The sequence below is a fragment of the Chiloscyllium punctatum genome, chromosome 7, assembly GCF_047496795.1.
Source record: "Chiloscyllium punctatum isolate Juve2018m chromosome 7, sChiPun1.3, whole genome shotgun sequence".
Classification (NCBI taxonomy): Eukaryota; Metazoa; Chordata; class Chondrichthyes; order Orectolobiformes; family Hemiscylliidae; genus Chiloscyllium; species Chiloscyllium punctatum.
This window is the reverse complement of record NC_092745.1, coordinates 118,980,478-119,000,656: the sequence shown is the minus strand read 5'-3', so window position 1 is coordinate 119,000,656 and position 20,179 is coordinate 118,980,478. Positions and strand designations below refer to the sequence as shown.

General features: G+C 43.1%; 1 long non-coding RNA gene across 1 annotated transcript; it reads left to right on the top strand.

Annotated features, from left to right (window-relative positions):
• Positions 1-61: 61 nt before the first annotated feature.
• LOC140479486 (uncharacterized) lies at positions 62-6,751 on the top strand. The gene is made up of 3 exons (XR_011961059.1): positions 62-339; positions 1,352-1,500; positions 5,784-6,751. It is a non-coding gene; the product is annotated as an uncharacterized lncRNA (long non-coding RNA).
• The last annotated feature ends 13,428 nt before the right edge of the window (positions 6,752-20,179 follow it).

Below are 20,179 nucleotides of genomic sequence, written 5' to 3'. Positions count from 1 at the left end.
AAACATGCAGCGTCACATGACGCGTCAGTCACCGAGACGGCGCGCCGGATGTACCAAAGGTCCCGGGTGGCGGTTGGCGAAACGAGAGGCGAGAGAGTGGTTGTCGATACCGCCTACATACCCATCCCACAATCTTCATTACAGTATAAGGGCGATTTGGACTCAGCCGTGAGTCCGCTTGTTCAAGTTTAGTTTCGGTCTCGTTGCGTCAGTCCCATCCTTAAAACTCAACGGAATCCTCGATATCATTTTAAGGGGAAAAAAAGGCACTTTTGGATAGCTGTCAATCACGAATCGACATCTCATGATGCCATACATGATAGTGTGGCACTTTGCAAAGTAAGTCAGCCATGTATAAGACGTGGAAGCATAAATTAGGCCATTCAGCCCATCCAGTCTGCTCCGCCATTCAATCATGGCTGATAGTCTCAACTCCATTCTGCCTGTAACCTTTAATCCCCTTGATCCTCAAGAACCTATCCATCTCAGTCTTAAATATACTCAATAGCCTTCTGTGGCAATGAATTCCATAGATTCACCACTCCCCTAGCTGAAGAATGTTCTCCTCACCTCAGTTCTAAAAGGTCTTTCTTTTACTCTAAGGTCATGCCCTTGGGTGCTAGTCTCTCCCACCAATGAAAACATCTTCCCAACATTTACTGTGCCGAGGCTATTCAGTATTCTGTATGTTTCAAACAGTTCCCCCCCCCCATCCTTCTAAACTCCAACTAACTGATCTAACCAACAACTACAGCTTGGGCTCAGTTCCTGTACCAGCTGAGGTTGCCATAAAGGTCTCTCTTTCTTAACCTCTCCCCTTGCCCTGGGTCATGGTGACCCTCAGGTTAAACCACCATCAGTCATCTCTTTCTAATGAGAGAGCAGACCTATGGTTCAATTGGTGACTTTAATGGGTGGCACAGTGGTTACCACTGCTGCCTCACAGTGCCAAGAACCCAGGTTCAATTCCAGACTCACGTGACTGTCTGTGTGGAGTGTACACATTCTCCACTTGTCTGCATGGGGTTTCTCCGGGTGCTCTGGTGTCCTCCTACAATCCAAAGATGTGCAGGTTAGGTGAATTGGCCATGCTAAATTTCTCATAGTATTCAGGGATGTATAGGTTAGGTGGATTAGTCAGGGGTAAATATTGGGGAATGGATTTGGGTAGGATACTCTTTGGAAGGTCAATATGGACTTGTTGGGCAAAAGGGCCTCTTCCCGCATTTAGGGATTCTATGAGATTTTCAAAGTGTAGTCATTTGTTATCATGTGAAAGTCAATTAGTCCACAGATTTTCTCTTTGCAGTGTCAACTGAGGACTTGTTTGCTCTTCTTAATTGTATTATAGGTACTTTTGTATCCACCCGAGAGGTCAGGCAAAACCTTAGTTTAATGTCACATTTGAAAAACAGCACCTCTGACAGAGCATGCTGGGATATTTGTTTGGATTTTTAAGTTCAAGTCCATGAGCAGGTCTTTTATCAGTTACGAAAGCAGGTAAGTGCTGCATTTTGCTTGTTTGTTTCTTTAGATCCAGTTTTCTTTTTAAAGTTTACCTTTTAGAGGGATGGCAGCGAAGGCAGTGCAATGTTCCTCTTGCAAGATGTTTGAGGTGAGGGAAGCCATTAGCATCCCTGCTGATTACACTTGCGGGAAGTGCACCCATCTCCAGCTCCTCCAAGACCGTGTTAGGGAACTGGAGCTGGAGTTGGATGAACTATGGATCATTCGGGAGGCAGAGGTGGTCATAGATCAGAGCTTTAGGGAAGTAGTTACTCCGAAAGTTATAGACAGATGGGTGACAGTGAGGGGGACTGGGAGGAAGCAGCCAGTGCAGGGACCCCCTGCGGTCGTTCCCCTCAATAACAAGTATACCGTTTTGGATACTTGTGGGGGGGACGACTTGCCAGGGGTAAGCAACAAGGTTCAGGCCTCTGGCACAGAGCCTGTCCCCGTTGCTCAGAAGGGAAGGGCGGAGAAAGGTAGAGCGATAGTTATTGGGGACTCAATAGTGAGGAGCACAGATAGGCGGTTTTGCGGGGGCGACAGAGACTCACGTTTGGTATGTTGCCTCCCAGGTGCAAGGGTACGTGACGTCTCTGATCGTGTTTTCCGGGTCCTTAAGGGGGAGGGTGAGCAACCCCAGGTCGTGGTCCACGTTGGCACCAACGACATAGGTAGGAAGAGAGGTGAGGATGTTAGGCAGGCTTTCAGGGAGCTAGCTTGGAAGCTCAGAGCTAGAACGAACAGAGTTGTTGTCTCTGGTCTGTTACCCATGCCACGTGATAGAGAGTCGAGGAATAGGAAGAGAGAACAGTTAAATGTGTGGCTACAGGGATGGTGCAGGAGGGAGGGATTCCGGTTTCTGGACAACTGGGGTTCTTTCTAGGGAAGGTGGGACCTCTATAAACAGGATGGTCTCCACCTGAACCTGAGGGGCACCAGTATCCTTGGGGGGGAGGTTTGCTAGTGCTCTTTGAGAGGGTTTAAACTAGCTCTGCAGAGGCATGGGAACCTGGACTGTAGTTTTAGGGTACAGGACCTTGAGTGTAGGGAGGTTAGGAACAAGGCATCGATCTCGAAGGAGGGTGCCGGTAAACAGGAAGGTGGCTTGAAGTGTGTATACTTCAATGCCAGAAGTATAAGAAATAAGGTAGGTGAACTTGCAGCGTGGGTTGGTACCTGGGACTTCGATGTTGTGGCCATTACAGAGATGTGAGTAGAACAGGGACAGGAATGGCTATTGCAGGTTCCAGGGTTTAAATGTTTTAGTAGGGTCAGAGGTCGTGGTAAAAGAGGGGGAGGTGTGGCATTGCTTGTCAAGGATAGTATTACAGCGGTGGAAAGGACGATGGAGGAAGACTTGCCATCTGAGGTAGTTTGGGCTGAGGTTAGAAATAGGAAAGGTGAGGTCACCCTGTTAGGAGTTTTCTACAGGCCTCCTAATAGTCCAAGAGACGTAGAGGAAAGTATTGCAAGGATGATTCAGGAGAAGAGTGAAAGTAATAGGGTGGTCGTTATGGGGGACTTTAACTTCCCAGATATTGACTGGGAAAGCTACAGCTCAAGTTCGTTAGATGGGTCGGTGTTTGTCCAATGTGTGCAGGAGGGTTTCCTGACACAATATGTAGACAGGCCAACAAGAGGTGAGGCCATACTGGATTTGGTTCTAGGTAATGAACCAGGCCAGGTGTTAGACTTGGAGGTAGGTGAGCACTTCGGGGACAGTGACCACAACTCGGTGACTTTTACTCTAGTGATGGAGAGGGATAAGTGTGCACTGCAGGGCAGGAGTTATAGCTGGGGGCAGGGAAATTATGATGCGGTGAGGCATGACTTAGGATGTGTGGATTGGAAAAATAGGCTTCAAGGGAAGGACACAAATGATATGTGGAGCTTGTTCAAGGAGCAGCTATTGGGTGTCCTTGATAAGTATGTACCAGTCAGGCAGGGAGGAAAGGGTCTTGTGAGGGAGCCGTGGTTTAATAAGGAATTGGAATCACTTGTAAAAGGGAAGAGGGCGGCCTATGTAAAGATGAGGCGTGAAGGTTCATTTGGGGCGATTGAGAGTTATAAGGTAGCCAGGAAGGATCTGAAGAAAGAGCTAAGAGCAGCAAGAAGGGGACATGAAAAGTCCTTGGTTGGTAGGATTAGGGAAAACCCTAAGGCTTTCTGTAGGTATGTCAGGAATAAAAGGATGACTAGGGTAGGTATCGGTCTAGTCAAGGATAGTAGTGGAAAGTTGTGCTTGGAGGCAGAGGAGATTGGAAAGACACTAAATCAATACTTTTTGTCAGTATTCACTCAGGAACAGGACGTTGTTGCTGATGTGACAATTGAGTCATAAGTGATTAGAATGGATGGCTTTGAGGTATGTAGGGAAGAGATCCGGGGAATACTGGAAAGGGTGAAAATAGATAAGTCCCCTGGGCCTGATGGCATTTATCCGAGGATCCTCTGGGAAGCTAGGGAGGAGATAGTGGAGCCATTGGCCTTGATTTGTATGTCGTCGTTGTCTACAGGAATAGTGCCAGAGGACTGGAGGATAGCGAATGTGGTCCCCTTGTTCAAGAAGGGGAGTAGGGACAGCCCTAGTAACTATAGGCCAGTGAGTCTCGCTTCTGTTGTGGGCAAAGTCTTAGAGAGAATTGTAAGGGATAGGATTTATGAACATCTGGATAGGAATAATGTGATCAAGGATAGTCAGCATGGTTTTGTGAAGGGCAGGTCGTGCCTCACAAACCTTATTGAGTTCTTTGAGAAGGTGACTAAGGAAGTGGACGAGGGTAAAGCAGTGGTGTATATGGATTTTAGCAAGGCATTCGGTAAGGTACCCCATAGTAGGCTACTGCAAAAATTACGGAGGTATGGCATTGAGGATGCATTAGAGGTTTGGATTAGGAATTGGCTGGCTGGAAGGAGACAGAGGGTAGTAGTTGATGGTAAAGGTTCATCTTGGAGCGCAGTTACTAGCGGTGTTCCATAAGGATCTGTTTTGGGACCATTGCTGTTTGTCATTTTTATAAATGACCTGGAGGAGGGGCTTGAAGGCTGGGTGAGCAAGTTTGCGGATGATACGAAAGTCGGGGGAGTGGTGGACAGCGAAGAAGGATGTGGCAGGTTACAGCGGGATATAGATAAGCTGCAGAGCTGGGCAGAAAGGTGGCAAATGGAGTTCAATGTAGCTAAGTGTGAAGTCATTCACTTTGGTAGGAGTAACAAGAAGATGGATTACTGGGCTAATGGTAGGCTACTTGGTAGTGTGGATGAGCAGAGGGATCTTGGTGTCCATGTACACAGATCTCTGAAAGTTGCCACCCAGGTAAATAGTGCTGTGAAGAAGGCATATGGCGTACTGGGCTTTATTGGTAGAGGAATTGAGTTCCGGAGTCCTGAGGTCATGTTGCAGTTGTATAAGACTCTGGTGCGGCCTTATCTGAAGCATTGTGTACAGTTTTGGTTGCCATACTATAGGAAGGATGTGGAGTCACTGGAACGGGTGCAGAGGAGGTTTACCAGGATGTTGCCTGGTATGGTAGGAAGATCGTATGAGGAGAGGCTGAGGCACTCGGGGCTGTTCTCATTGGAGAAAAGAAGGTTTAGGGGCGATTTGATAGAGGTGTACAAGATGATTAGGGGTTAAGATAGAGTTGACAGTGAGAACCTTTTTCCGCTTATGGAGTCAATTATTACTAGGGGACACAGCTTTAAATTAAGGGGAGGTTGGTATAGGACAGATGTTAGGGGTAGATTCTTTACTCAGCGGGTTGTGAGTTCATGAAATGCCCTGCCAGTATCAGTGGTGGACTCTCCCTCTTTATGGTCATTCAAGCGGGCATTGGATAAGCATATGGAGGTTATTGGGCTAGTGTAGGTTAGGTAGGCTTCGGTCGGCGCAACATCGAGGGCCGAAGGGCCTGTACTGTGCTGTATTTTTCTCTGTTTTATGTTCTCTGAAATGGGGTAAACCGCTCTGCTAATTCAAATCAGAATCACAGAAATGATTCATCCCGTGCTGTAATCTTTAAACATCGAGAGGCAAAGAAGTCTATCCCAGAGGTCACTATTTAAAGTCAAAATTAACAACTTTATTCTTTAAGTCCAACCGAGAATATTAAAACCAACAACTATTTACAGCTCCTTTCTCTTAAACCTATCTGTTACCTCCCATTCTACAATACTAGTCCGATTAAAAAAAAACCTGATTAAGATTTACAAGAAAAACATCACGTTTCAAAACCAGTTAGCTTTGCTGAATCTCCTTTGTATATTCTCCCTAGGTCGGTTTCGATGTTCTGCTGTGCAAACTCCTTCCAGACTGGGTGGCATGGTGGTACAGTGGTTAGCACTGCCACCTCACAGCGCCAGAGACCTGTGTTCAATTCCCGCCTCAGGCAACTGTGTGTGTGGAGTTTGCATGTTCTCCCTGTGTCTGCGTGGGTTTCCTCCGGGTGCTCTGGTTTCCTCCCACAGTCCAAATATGTGCAGTTTAGGTGAATTCACCATGCTAAATTGCCCGTAGTGTTAGGTGTAGGGGAATGGGTCTGGGTGAGTTGCTCTTCGGAGGGTTGGTGTGGACTTGTTGGGCCTGTTTCCACTGTAAATAATCTAATCTAATCAGACTGGTACCTCACAGAGAGCTCTTGAGCTAGCAGCCTACATGTGTTGGTCTTTTGGCAGTTCTCCCTCTAACTATTCAAAAATGTCCAGTTTTATACCCCAAAACATTGTATCATTTCATTGGTCTTAATAGTATAAAAATACTAAATTCAAATTTGACTGGACGTTGGTATCTTGGGGCATAATTTAAACAGATTGGCCGAATTTGAATTTGTTTCTTGTCTCATGGCAACCCAACTGCTGCTAGCTGTTTCGACCAAGTATTACATTGTTACCTTGTTCAGAACACTTTGTGCTGTGTCCAGCAGGCCTTGCAAGCTTTTCAACTCTCTTAAAGGTATAGGACCTCTACACCTTCATAACACCTCCCCCCTTAAGAAAAAAAATGAACCATCATAATGAAAAGATGACTTTTCTTTTCTCTACTCCCTAACTACAATACAATGACATACATGTGACTTTAATCTGAGTTCATATTAACCTCTTTCCACGTAAATATAACATTGAATAGATATCAATCTTATCTATACTTTATCAGTGAAATCCACGATAATGTATCTGCAATTACATTCTTACGACCCGCAACATGTACGATAAGTAAATTAAAAGTCTGTAACAGAAGTCTCCAATGAAATAGTCTCATGTTCTTGTCTTTAAAGCGTTCCAAGAATATAAGAGGATTGTGACCCATGTACACAGCCATCTCAAACACATTGTTCGTAACATACACATTAAAATGTTGTAAGGCTGGTACCAAACTTAATAATTCATTTTCGGTCATGGAGTATTTCCTCTGGTGGATGTTGAGTTTCTTCGAAAAGTAATCAACTGGCAATTCAATCCCATCATCATCTTCCCATACATCAGCTCCAACTCCTATGTCACTAGCATCAATGGCAACTTAAAAGGTTTTGAAAAGTTTGATGTAGTTAAAACTGGTTTGGTGGTTAATATTGTTTTCAAATGGTCGAATGCCTCCTGGCATTGTTCTGTCCACCAAAACTTTGTGTTTTTCTTCAGCAAATCTGTTACCAGTGCCACTACACTGCTGAAGTTTGGAACAAACTTCCGATTGAATGTGCTTAGTCCCAAAACTCAAAGCACCTATTTCATCAAGGTTGGTCGTAGAAATTCCTTGATGGCCTTTGTCTTTGCGTTCCGTGGGGTCAACCTTTCATGACTGATGTTTTGTCCCAAGAGTGTCACCTCTGTTTTAGCAAATTCAGTTTTGTTTAAGTTTATTACCAGTTTTGTTTCTCATAGTTATTCAAAGAACTCTGCCAACTGTACCATGTGATCTTTCCAGGACTTAGTAAAGATAACTACATCATCCAAATAGACTGCACAGTTTGTTAACCCCGCCATAATTCTGTTTGTTCATGAGTCTTTGGAACGTGGCAGGTGCGTTCTTAATTCCAAAGGGCATCACTTTAAATTGATATAGCCCATTTGGGGTTACAAACCCAGAAATTTATTTTGCCACCTCTGATAAAGGTACCGGCCAATAACTACGCAGTAAATCCAACTTGGTGATATAACTGGCTTATCCGACTTTCTTGATCCAGCCCTCCAATCTTGGAACTGGATATGAGTCCAATTTTGTAATGGCATTGACCTTCCATGCAGAATCGTTGAGTGCTGTCTGGTTTGGAAATTATGACGATCGGCGAACTCCACTCGCTCTGGCTTAGTTCGCTGATATCCTCTTCAATGGCCTGCACCTCCATGTGGACCTGTCTGGCTTTGAAATGATTAAGCCGACAGGGTGTTGTTTTATCAGAGCAGTATTCCCTACATCTACTTCATGTACAATAGCATTAGTCCTCCCCATCTCATTCTTACGTATGTCGTTATACTGCAGTAACAAACCTTTCAACTATGTTCTATGCTCCTGAGTCACATAGTTTACTAACCTATTCCACTCCTCAAGGACTTCTTCGTTTTTTAAAATCTATTTTGAGGCACGTCAAAATCCACACCAACTGGATTTGATTCTTCACTTTACAGGCCAGTAATAAACACATGTTTCTCTAGTTCTTTCTCTCTCTAATGCGGTTTCATCATGTTCACATGACATACCCAATACCGTTTTTTCCTATCTGGCATCTTTACTAGATAGTTCACCTGATTCAACATTTTCTCAGTTTGATAGGGACCACTAAACCTGGCTTTGAAGGGATCTCCTATCACTGGTAACAGTACTGAGACGCCACCACCTCGGGAAAATGTCCGAGTGTCAGAGCTTTTATCTGCCACCTGCTTTATTCTACACTGTGTCCTCTTTAGGTACTGTTTAGCTAACTCACCTACTCAATTTACTCTGCCCCTCACTTCGGATTCATAATCTAAGTATGAAATCATCGACTTTGGGCCTGTCAATTTTTCTTTAATTAATTTCAAAGGGCTACTCACTTCATGCCTGAATATTAACTCAAAGGTGGTGAACTGAGTAGATTTGTTTGGGGCATGTCTAATGGCAAACAATACAAATGGCATACTTTGATCCCAATCATTCAGGTAATCCTGACAGTATGGTCTTAACATGGTCTTCAAGGTCTGATGCCACCTTTCTAAAGCTCCCTGGGATTCAGGATGACATGCAATGGATTTAAAGTGCTGTATACCTAAGCTATCCATAACTTCCTTAAACAGCCTAGCAGTAAATTTTGACATTTGGTGTGACTGAATCTCTCTAGGTAGCCCATATCATGTGAAAAAAGCTACTAAGTCCTCTACCACCCTTTTTGCCTTGATACTCCGTAATGGAATTGCCTCCAGAAATTTGGTAGACATCCATTATGGTTACAAGTGCTGGTTCCCACTTTTAATTCTCGGAAGGGACCTACACAATCAATTATAATCGACATGAAAGGTACTTCAAATGCAGGAATTGGCAACAAAGGTGTTGGCTTCATTACCACCTGTGGCTTACCTACCATTTGGCATGTATGACACGTACGGCAAAAGTTAACCACACCCTTATGCATTCCAGGCCAATAAAAATGTTTTTGTACCTTAGCCTGAGTCTTTTGTATTCCTAGGTGACCTCCGACAGGTAGTTCATGTGCTACCCGTAACAGTTCCTGTCTGTATGCTACCAGCAATACAATCTGATGTACTTCGGCCATTTCTCCTCTGCACTAACCTGCTGTGGTCTCCATTTCCATCTTGGGATTCTATCTGTCACATAATAACCCTTGGATTCATCCTCTGCCTCCTTTTCGGAGTACGTATTCACGTATATATCTTTTATCGTCTTGTCTTTCTGTTGTAAGTCCCTTAGCCTTTCAGGACTAAACACTTCTGTCTGACCCTCTGCCTGTTCAGGGTTTTCCTTCACCATTACATCAAACAGGGTGTCCACTAACTGAACCTCAAATCCTTCATCTTTCTCTTTAGTTTTTGCTTCGTGTTGTGACTTATGATAGTGGAATCTGGTTCCTACACAGTCTGTTATTTCTGTTTTAACTCCCAGTTTCTTGGTCTTCCTTGGGCTTCTCCACAACGAGTGGTGTCACTTCCACCTTGGACCCTGCTAAATCATTCCCAAGAACAAATTGATTTCCAGGAACTGACACTCCCACTGTCAATCACTCCCACTGTTACTTCCCCAGTCTTGAGCTGGCACTCCAATAGGGAACACTAAATTTCTGTCCATCTATCCCACAAATCACCACACCTTTGGGTAACAAATCAAAAAGAGTGCACATTCGCTCATCTCTTCCTATCAGCGACTGGTTAGATACTGTATCTCTCAAAATTATAACTTCCTGTCCTTCTCTCCCTGTCCTTTCTGAGTAAACTTTACCCACAGAGGCAAATTCTTTATAGAGACAGATACTAACTCCATAACCAGCCTCTGCCTAGCTGTGCACACTCCTGTAGCTCCTCGGCTCTTCTTGGGGTTTCTTTGCTACTTTCACTAATGCCACTGGTTTCGCTTCTTTTACCACATCTTTTCCCACAGTGTCTTTCTTAACGACCAGCACTGTGACTTCACGTGACCCACTTTCTGGCAGTGAAAACTGAAAGGTTTTGCAACACTCATAAAGGTATAGGACCTCTACATCTGCATAACACCCCCGCCCCCCTTTAGAAAAAATGAACCATCATAATGAAAAGATTGCATAATTTGTTTTTCTCTATTCCCTAACCTTTTTCCCTAGACTGTTACGACACGGGGTAAACCTTTCTGCTAATTTAAACCAGCAACACAGAAAAGATTCACCCCATGCTGTAATCTGTTAAACATCGAGAGGCAAAGAACTATCCCAGAGGTCACTACTTAAAGTAAAAATTAACAACTTTATTATTTTAGTCCAAGTGAGAATATTAAAACCAACAACTATTGACAACTCCTTTCTCTTAAAACTATCTTTTACCTCCCACCTTACAATACTAATCTGATAAAAAAATCTTGATTAAGATTTGCAAAAGAAAATCAATCATGTTTCAAAACCAGTCAGCTTTGCCGAATGTCCTTTGTAGATTCTCCCTTGGTCGGTTTCAGTATTCTGTGCAAACTCCTTCCACAGGCAGGTACCTCTCAGAGAGCTCTTGAGCTAGCAGCCTACATATGTTAGCCTTTTGGCAGTTCTCTCTCAACTATTCAAAAATGTCTGGTTTTATATTGCAAAACATCAGATCATTTCATTGACTTTAATTTTATCAAAATACTAAATTCAAACTTGATTGGATTTTGGTATCATGGGGCATAATTTAAACTGATTGGCCAAATTTGAATTTGTTTTTTTGTCTCATGGTAACCCATCTACTGCTAGCTGTTTCGACCAAATGTCACATTGTTACCTTGTTCAGAACACTTTGTGCTGTGTCAGGCAGGCCTGCTGGCTTTTCAACACTCTTAAAGGTACAACCCCTCTGCTAATTTAAACCAACAACACGGAAAAGATTTAACCCATGCTGTAATCTGTTAAAATTCAAGAGGCAAAGAACTATCCCAGAGGTCACTATATAAAGTAAACATTAACAACTTTATGAGAAAGGATTTTTAAATAGTTGTTAGTTTTAATATTCTCTGTTGGACCTAAAGAATAAAGTTGTCAATTTTTGCTTTAAATAGTGACCTCTGGCATAAGTCCCTGGCATCAAATTCTAACAGATTACAGCACGAGGTAAGTCTTTTCTGTGTTGCTGGTTTAAATAACCTCTTCATAATTTCTTAACCCCTTATCTGACAGCATGGCAAAAACCCCACTAGGCTCACCTACCAGTTTAGTCTGAACTAGCATTACCCATAAATCCTTGGACCACTCCATCTGCCCAGCCAATTTTGCAAATGAAATAAAGAAGGCTTCAACATCTTTCTCATCAAAATGTGGCAGAGTTTTGACATATTTGTATATATCATTACCTTCTCTTGTAATCTCCATCCTGTTAACTTGGCTTTTCTGTCTAAGTTGCAACTTTTCAATTCGCATTCTCTCTTGTTGTCTCTTCCTTTCTTCTCTCGCCTTTCCTCTCTCCCTTTCTTCTTCTCTCTCTTTGCTCAGCTAAGAACCTTTTCTCTCTCTCTCTCTCTCTCTTTCTTGGCAAATTTCAGAATCATCTTCAAACACCAGAACCTCTTTAGCAATTTTAAGAGCCATTTCTCTCACTTTTAAATTAACCAACCACAAGTCACTGAAATTAAACAAATTGCCTCACCTACATTTTATTTAAAGATTAAGGACACTAACCTGCAAGTGTTTAAATCTACTGGGCTTTTTCGTACCCCACATCTATTCAAATCTGTCTAAACCTGTTCAAATCGTGGACGAAAGCTCCCAAGCTGTTCAAATCCCACCAAACTGTTATGACTCGGGGTAAACCCCTCTGTTAATTTAAACTAGCAACACAGAAAAGATTTACCCATGCTGTAGTCTGTTAAAATTCAAGAGGCAAAGACTTATCCCAGAGGTCACTATTTAAAGTAAAAATTAACAACGTTATTCTTTAAATCCAACAGCGATTATTAAAACCAACAACTACTTACAACTCCTTTCTCTTAAACCTATCTTTTAAAAATACTAAATTCAAATTTGATTGGATTCTAGTATCTTGGGGCATAATTCAAATTGATTGGCTGAATTTGAATTTGTTTCTTGTCTCATGGCAACCCAGCTGCTGCTAGCTGTTTCGACCAAGTGTTACATTGTTCCTTTGTTCAGAACATGTGCTGTGTCCAGCAGGCCTTGCGAACTTTCAAACTCTCCTAAAGGTACAGGACCTCTACACCTTCATAACATGTCTCTGAGGTGTGCATGCTGCCCACTGAAATTAATATTTTGGGAGCCTGTGCTTTAATAACTAAAATTCAGGTTTTCTTCCTGAAACAGGTATATCAGTACAAATGATGGGGACTGATCAGACAAGAATATATTCAGAGATACACTCAGTGAAACGGGCCGCTTCATGCAGACCTTTGCCAAAGCATACTTGTTAACACTGCTGCAGACCTACTCTTTTACGCAGTATTTCAGATGGTAGATTGTCCAATATCACCTCATTTCTGCTGTACAGTTTTGCATCATTTTATGATTCTGCTTCCTGGCTGTGGCTCAATTGATAGTCTTCTCACATATTATTCGGAAGGCATAGATTTGGGTTCCATGCAAGTATAAAAATCCAAGTTGACTCTGCGGGGCTGTGCTGTGAGAAACGCAGTCTTTCAGATCACGTTAAAATGAGGCCTTTTCTTAAGTGGTTGTATAGCAAATAAAAATCAAAAGAATTGCGGACGTTGTAAATCAGAAACAAAAAACGAAATTGCTGGAGAGGAAAGTTTGGCAGTGTCTGTGCAGAGAAATCAGAGTTAACGTTACAGGTCCAGTGACACAGGACCCTTCCTTACAGATGCTGCCAGACTTGCTGAGCTTTTCCAGTAATTTCTGTTTTTGTAGTAAGAATCTCAAATCTGTTGGATGAGCTTAAGGGCTAAGGTTCCTTCAGCAGTCCACTGACTGAATTCGAGGTAGTTTGTCTGTATGACTGAGTTAGTGAGACTGCCTTCTGAAATACAGTGTGCAGGTAACTCCTCCCCACCCTGATTATAACCTGCTGGACTATAATCTGGTGTTGTGTGATTTTTAACGTTGTCTACCCTGATGTGCTATGGTTTCAAAGCTCAGACTCCAGTTTAAATTAGAACCAGGGTTCCTCAAGCAATCGACATTTGCACCTGATGTAGAAGAACTAAAGAATTGAGGATGTTGGAAATCAGAAACAAAAACAAACACTGACTGGAAATGCTCAACACATCTGGCAACATCTGTGGAGAGAAAGCAGAATTCACATTTCGGGTTTACTCCCACATCATGCAATTACACCACATCACCTGGAATGGCATCTGTATTTTAATTAGTTGGCTTTTAATTTGAATTCTAAAAAGTTTGTAATTGTTTGTACCTGGTAAATGTTTCCCCATTTACCTTAAATCTGAAAGTAACCAATAATAGATAGTCAAATTAGTAGCTATCACCAACCAAAAATTGGTGAAGAAAAGCCATAGAACTATAGACTGGTGACCCTGACATCTTTGGTGGGCAAATTGTTGGAGGGAATCCTGAAGCACAGGATTTACATGTACTTGGAAAGGCAAGGACTGATTAGGGATAGTTAACATGGCTTTGTGCGTGGAAAATCATGTCTCACTAACTTGATTGAGTTTTTTGATGAAGTGATGAAGAAGATTGATGAGGGCAGAGCAGTGGTCGTGATCTGTATGGACATCATTTGGGCATTCTGCATGATAGTCTAGTTTGCAAGGCTAGATTACACAGAATACAGGGAGAATGAGCTATTTGGATACCGAAGTGACCCAAAGTTAGAAGACAGAGGGTGATGGTGGACGGTTACTTTTCAGACTGGAGACCTGTGACCAACAGTTGTGCCACAAGCATCCACTGCTAGGTCCACTGCTTTTCATCATTTCTATAAATGACTTGGATGTTAGTAAATTTGCAGGTAACACCAAAATTGGAGGTGTAGTGGACAGCGACGAAGGTCACATCAGAGTACAATGGGATCTTGTTCAGATGGGCCAATGGGCTGAGGAGTGGCAGATGGAGTTTAATTTAGATAAATGTGAGGTACTGCATTTTGGAAAGGCAAATCAGGGCAGGAGTTGTATACCTAATGCTAAGATCCTGGGGAGTATTTTTAAACAAAGAGATCTTGGTGTGCAAGTTCATAGTTCCTTGAAAGTGGAATCACACGTAGATAGGACAGTGAACAAAGTGTTTTGTATGCATGTCTTTATTGGTCAGTGCAATGAGTATAGGAGTTGGAAGGTCATGTTGCAGCTGTACAGGACATTGGTTAGGTCACTTTTGGAATATTGCATGCAATTCTGGTCTCCCAGCTATAGAAAGGATGATGTGAAACTTGAAGTTGTTCAGAAAAGACTTATAAGAATGTTGCCAGGGTTGGAGGGTTTGTGCTATATGGACAGGCTGAACAGGCTGCGGCTACTTTTCCTGGAGTGTCGCTTACAGAGGTTTGTAAAGCTATGAGGGGCATGGAAAGGGTGAATAGCCAAAGTCTTTTCTCCAGGGTGGGGGAGTCTAAAACCTGAGGACATTGCTTTAAGGTGAGAATGGAAAGATTTAAAAGGGACCTAGGGGAAACTTTCACATCAACCATTGTGCGTGTATAGAACGAGCTGCCAGAGGAAGTGATGGGGGCTGCCTCAGTAACAACATTTAAAAGGCATCTGGATGGGTATATGAGTAGGAAGAGTTTAGAGGGATATGAGCCAAATGCTGGCAAATGGGACTAGATTAATTTAATCTATCTGGTCAGCATGGACAAGTTGGACCAAAGAGTCTGTTTCTATGCTGTACAATTCCATGTCTCTTGACTAATTAACTTAGAGTTTACCCTGATGTCACTCTTGTGTGCTGGGCCCCTGATCCTGAGCTTCAATTTATCTTGTTAATCAAATCTTACAAACTATGAGCCAAAAACAAACAAGGGAAAAGTACCTCTTGCCCTCTGCAACAAATTCCCACGCTGCATCCAAATTCCCAAACTATACTCTCACTCGGGCTATGTCTCCCTTTTGATGTGACCTCTCATTCCTGACCGTGCAAAGCTTACTGATCCTACATCCACAGTCAATTTAGTCTTGAATTATGCAGTTACGATCCTCCACAATGTTAGATTAAAACTGATAGTCTCTCAGCTTCATTCACCTGACTTTCCTCCATACCTATATCCCCTGACCAAACAAATATCTATCAATCACAAGACTAAAGTTTTCAATGATTCATCATCCACAACAAGTTTGGAACAGAGTTCAGACTTCTGTTAATGTTTCTTTTACTTTAGTGATGGAGAGGGATAAGTGTGCACTGCAGGGTAAGAGGTATAGCTGGGGGCAGGGAAATTATGATGCGGTGTTGTCTCGGGGAATTAAGGGCTCCGGGGAGAATGCGGGTAAGTGGAGTTGAAGTACCCAGCAGCCATGATTGAATGGCGGAGTGGACTCGATGGGCCGAATGGCCTTACTTCCACTCCTATGTCTTATGGTCTTATGGACTTAGGATGCGTGGCTTGGAAAAGTAGGCTTCAAGGCAAGGGCGTAATTGATATGTGGAGCTTGTTCAAGGAGCAACTATTGAGTGTCCTTGATAAGTATGTACCTGTCAGGCAGGGAGGAAAGGGTCGTGTGAGGGAGCCGTGGTTTAATAAGGAATTGGAATCCCTTGTTAAATGGAAGAGGGCAGCCTATGTAAAGATGAGGCATGAAGGTTCAATTGGGACGATTGAGCGTTATAAGGTAGCCAGGAAGGACCAGAAGAGAGAGCTAAGAGCAGCAAGGAGGGGACATGAAAGGTCCTTAGTTGGTAGGGTTAGGGAAAATACTAAGGCTTTCTATAGGTATGTCAGGAATAAAAGAATGACTAGGGTAGGTATCGGTCCAGTCAAGGATAGTAGTGGGAAGTTGCGTATGGAGGCTGAAGAGATTGGGGAGACACTGAATGAATACTTTTCGTCAGTATTCACTCAGGAACAGGACATTGTTGCCGATGTGAATACTGAGTCACAATTAAGTAGAATAGATGGCTTTGAGGTATGTAGGGAAGAGGTGTTGGAAATTCTGGAAAGGGTGAAAATAGATAAGTCCCCTGGGCTGCTCACCCAACTGCTCGTTGGATGCTGCCTGAACTGCTGTGCTCTTCCAGCACCACTAATCCAGTAGCAAATGTGGTTCCCTTGTTCAAGAAGGGGAGTAGGGATAATCCTAGTAACTATAGGCCGGTGAGTCTCACTTCTGTTGTGGGCAAAGTCTTAGAGAGAATTGTAAGGGATAGGATTTATGAACATCTGGATAGGAATAATGTGATCAAGGATAGTCAGCATGGTTTTGTGAAGGGCAGGTCGTGCCTCACAAACCTTATTGAATTCTTTGAGAAGGTGACTAAGGAGGTGGACGAGGGGAAAGCGGTAGATATGGTGTATATGGATTTTAGTAAGGCGTTTGATAAGGTTCCCCATGGTAGGCTACTGCAAAAAATACAGAGGTATGGCATTGAGGGTGAGTTGGAGGTTTGGATTAGGAATTGGCTGGCTGGAAGAAGACAGAGGGTAGTAGTTGATGGTAAAAGTTCATCTTGGAGTGCCATCACTAGCGGTGTTCCGCAAGGATCTGTTTTGGGACCATTGCTGTTTGTCATTTTTATAAATGACCTGGAGGAGGGGTTAGAAGGTTGGGTGAGCAAGTTTGCAGATGATACAAAGGTCGGAGGAGTTGTTGACAGTGAGGAAGGATGTGGCAGGTTACAGCGGGATATAGATAAGTTGCAGAGCTGGGCAGAAAGGTGGCAAATGGAGTTCAATGTAGCTAAGCGTGAGGTGATTCACTTTGATAAGAGTAACAAAAAGATGGGGTACTGGGCTAATGGTCAGATGCTTGGTAGTGTGGATGAGCAGAGGGATCTTGGTGTCCATGTACACAGATCTTTGAAAGTTGCCACCCAGGTAAATAGTGCGGTGAAGAAGGCATATGGCGTACTGGCTTTTATTGGTAAAGGAATTGAGTTCCGGAGTCCTGAAGGCATGTTGCAGTTGTATAAGACTCTGGTGCGGCTGCATCTGGAGTTTTGTTTGCAGTTTTGGTCGTCATACTATAGGAAGGATGTGGAGGCACTGGAACGGGTGCAGAGGAGGTTTACCAGGATGTTGCCTGGTATGGTAGGAAGATTGTATGAGGAAAGGCTGAGGCACTTGGGGTTGTTTTCATTGGAGAAAAGAAGGTTTAGGGGTGACTTGTTAGAGGTGTACAAGATGATTAGATAGGGTTGACCGTGAGAACCTTTTTCCACGTATGGAGTCAGCTATTACAAGGGGGCATAGCTTTAAATTAAGGGGTGGTAGGTATAGGACAGATGTTAGGGGTAGGTACTTTACTCAGTGAGTCGTGAGTTCATGGAATGCCCTGCCAGTAGCAGTGGTGGACTCTCCCTCTTTATGGGCATTTAAGCGGGCATTGGATAGGCATATGGAGGATAGTGGGCTAGTGTAGGGTAGGTGGGCTTGGATCGGCGCAACATCGAGGGCCAAAGGGCCTGTACTGCACTGTATTCTTCTATGTTCCATGTTCTGTGGATAAAAGATAGAAGCCACAATATTTATACTTTAACTGCTCTCTTGTCAGTGGTCTAACTTCTCTTCTGGCCAGTCCATCAGCTGAGTGTAAACATTTGTGACTCATTGATCCAGAGTTGAACTTCATTCATTTGTAGAATGCAGATGTCATTGGCAAGGGCAGCATTTGTTGCTCATCCCTAATTGCCTTTGAACTGTGTGGCTTGCTAAGCCATTTCAAAGGGAAGTGAAGGGTCAATGACATTGCTATGAGGCTGGAGTCACACGTGGACCAGACAAATAAGAATGACATTTGCTTCACACCATTGAGCCAAATGGGTATTTATAATAATCAACAATGGTTACATGGTCGCCATTAGACTACATTTTTTTAATTCCAGACTTTTTCTCAATAGACATCAAATTTGACCACCTGCCATGGTGTTCTTCAAAACCATGGTTTCCAGAATATTATCCTGGGGTTCTGGATTATCTGTCCAGTGACACTATCATCTCCCCCAACCCTGCACCCTATTCTTCACTGTGTTGATTTCTTTCCTCCTGCACATTGACGACCTAAATCTCAGGCCCGGGCCCATTCCAGTTAAATCCTTATCTACGCTTTGCAACTACAGTGTCTCATATCCTCCATGCTGGAATTTGCTTTCTGTAAACCACAACTAATCAACTCACATGCTGTTGCATCCACTTACCATCAGTGCACCTTGTCCAGAGCTTTCTACATGGCTTTAGTCCAACCCAGCACTGAAACATCTCCTGCATTCTGGCTTTCCCTTGACCCTGCTCTGTTACACATTTGTTCTTTCTTTACTCTCACCATGGTGATAGTGCCTTCAGAAGCTTTACCCCTAATATTTGGAATACCTTCTCTTAAAAATCCTTTCATCTCCTCAGTTCATATTTTCAGTTCAGCATTTGATCACTGCATGCTAACTCTCATACCACAGCAGTGTTTTCTTTTTTTCCCAAAATACCTCTGTATGCATCTTAGGATATTTTCTACATTAAAAGAGCAATGTAGTTGCCATTTGTTGTTGTTAGTTGAGAGTTTCAGTTTTAACAATTGTCAGTAGCATTCAATGTCTAGTGCTTTTATGTTTAGTTATTTTATTATTGTGTTCAACGAGAGAGATTTCAGAGCTCAGAGATAGAGCTCTTTGTACACCCCATATTCTAGTACGTGAATCATAAAAGGCATGTAGGTACAGCAAGTAATTAAGAAAGCTAATAAAGGTTGTCAAAGGGAATTGCAAAGGGAATTGAATTTGGAAGTAATGAGGTTATGCTTAAATTATACAAGGCATTAGTGAGACCAAATCAGCAGTACTGTGTGTAGTATTAAGTTAAAAATCACACAACACCAGGTTATAGTCCAACAGGTTTATTTGGAAGCATTAGCTTTCGGAGCGCTGCTTCTTGATCAGATGGTTGTGGAGTATAAGATCGTAAGACACAGAATTTATAGAAAACGTTTACAGTGTGATGTAACTGAAATTAGTTAAAAATCACACAACACCAGGTTATAATACAACAGGTTTATTTGGAAGCACTAGCTTTCGGAGTGCTGCTCCTTCATCAGGGGGTTGTAGAGTATAAGATCATAAGACACAGAATTTATAGCAAAAGTTGACAGTGTGATACATCATTCTGCAAGTATAAATCATGGATACTACCATTACGCGTGGGGAAACCTCCCAACATGTATGTGGCAGGTACTCATGTGACTCAGTGAACATCGTCTATCATATATGCTGCAGGTAAGGATGCCCTGAGGCATGGTACATTGATGAGACCAAGCACAGGCTACGGCAACAGATGAATTGACACCACACAACAATCAACAGACAGAAGTGTTCACTCCCAGCGGGAGAACACTTCAGCGGTCCAGGATATTCGACCTCGCACCTTCAGGTGACCGTCCTCCAAGGCAGACTTCGGGAGAGGCAACAATGAAAAGTGGCCGAGCAGAGGCTGATAGCCAAGTTTGGTACCCATGGGGATGGACTCAAGCGGGACCTCATGTCACACTACAGGTGACCCCACTGCACCACACACACACAGACAGACGCACACACACAGACAGACACAGACATTCCTACATATATGCACTCCTACAGACCCACACACTCATGCAGACCCTCTCTCATATGCTCACATATACACTCCCACACGCACATTCACCCTCTCACAGACTTATATCCCTTTACATTCACCCTCACACACATACACACACTCTCTCACACTCTCTCATAATCCTCACCCACCCCAACACCCACATTCACACATACACACAAGTTTGTGGGGTGAATTTGTGTTTGCAAAATTACATTTTACTTTGCTCAGAAACTGCAGGAATCCATGTAAGATTCTGTAAATCTATTTTTTAGATTAGAATCTGTCTGACTATTGTGCCACAGACAGTCTCACACAGGGCTGACATGACACC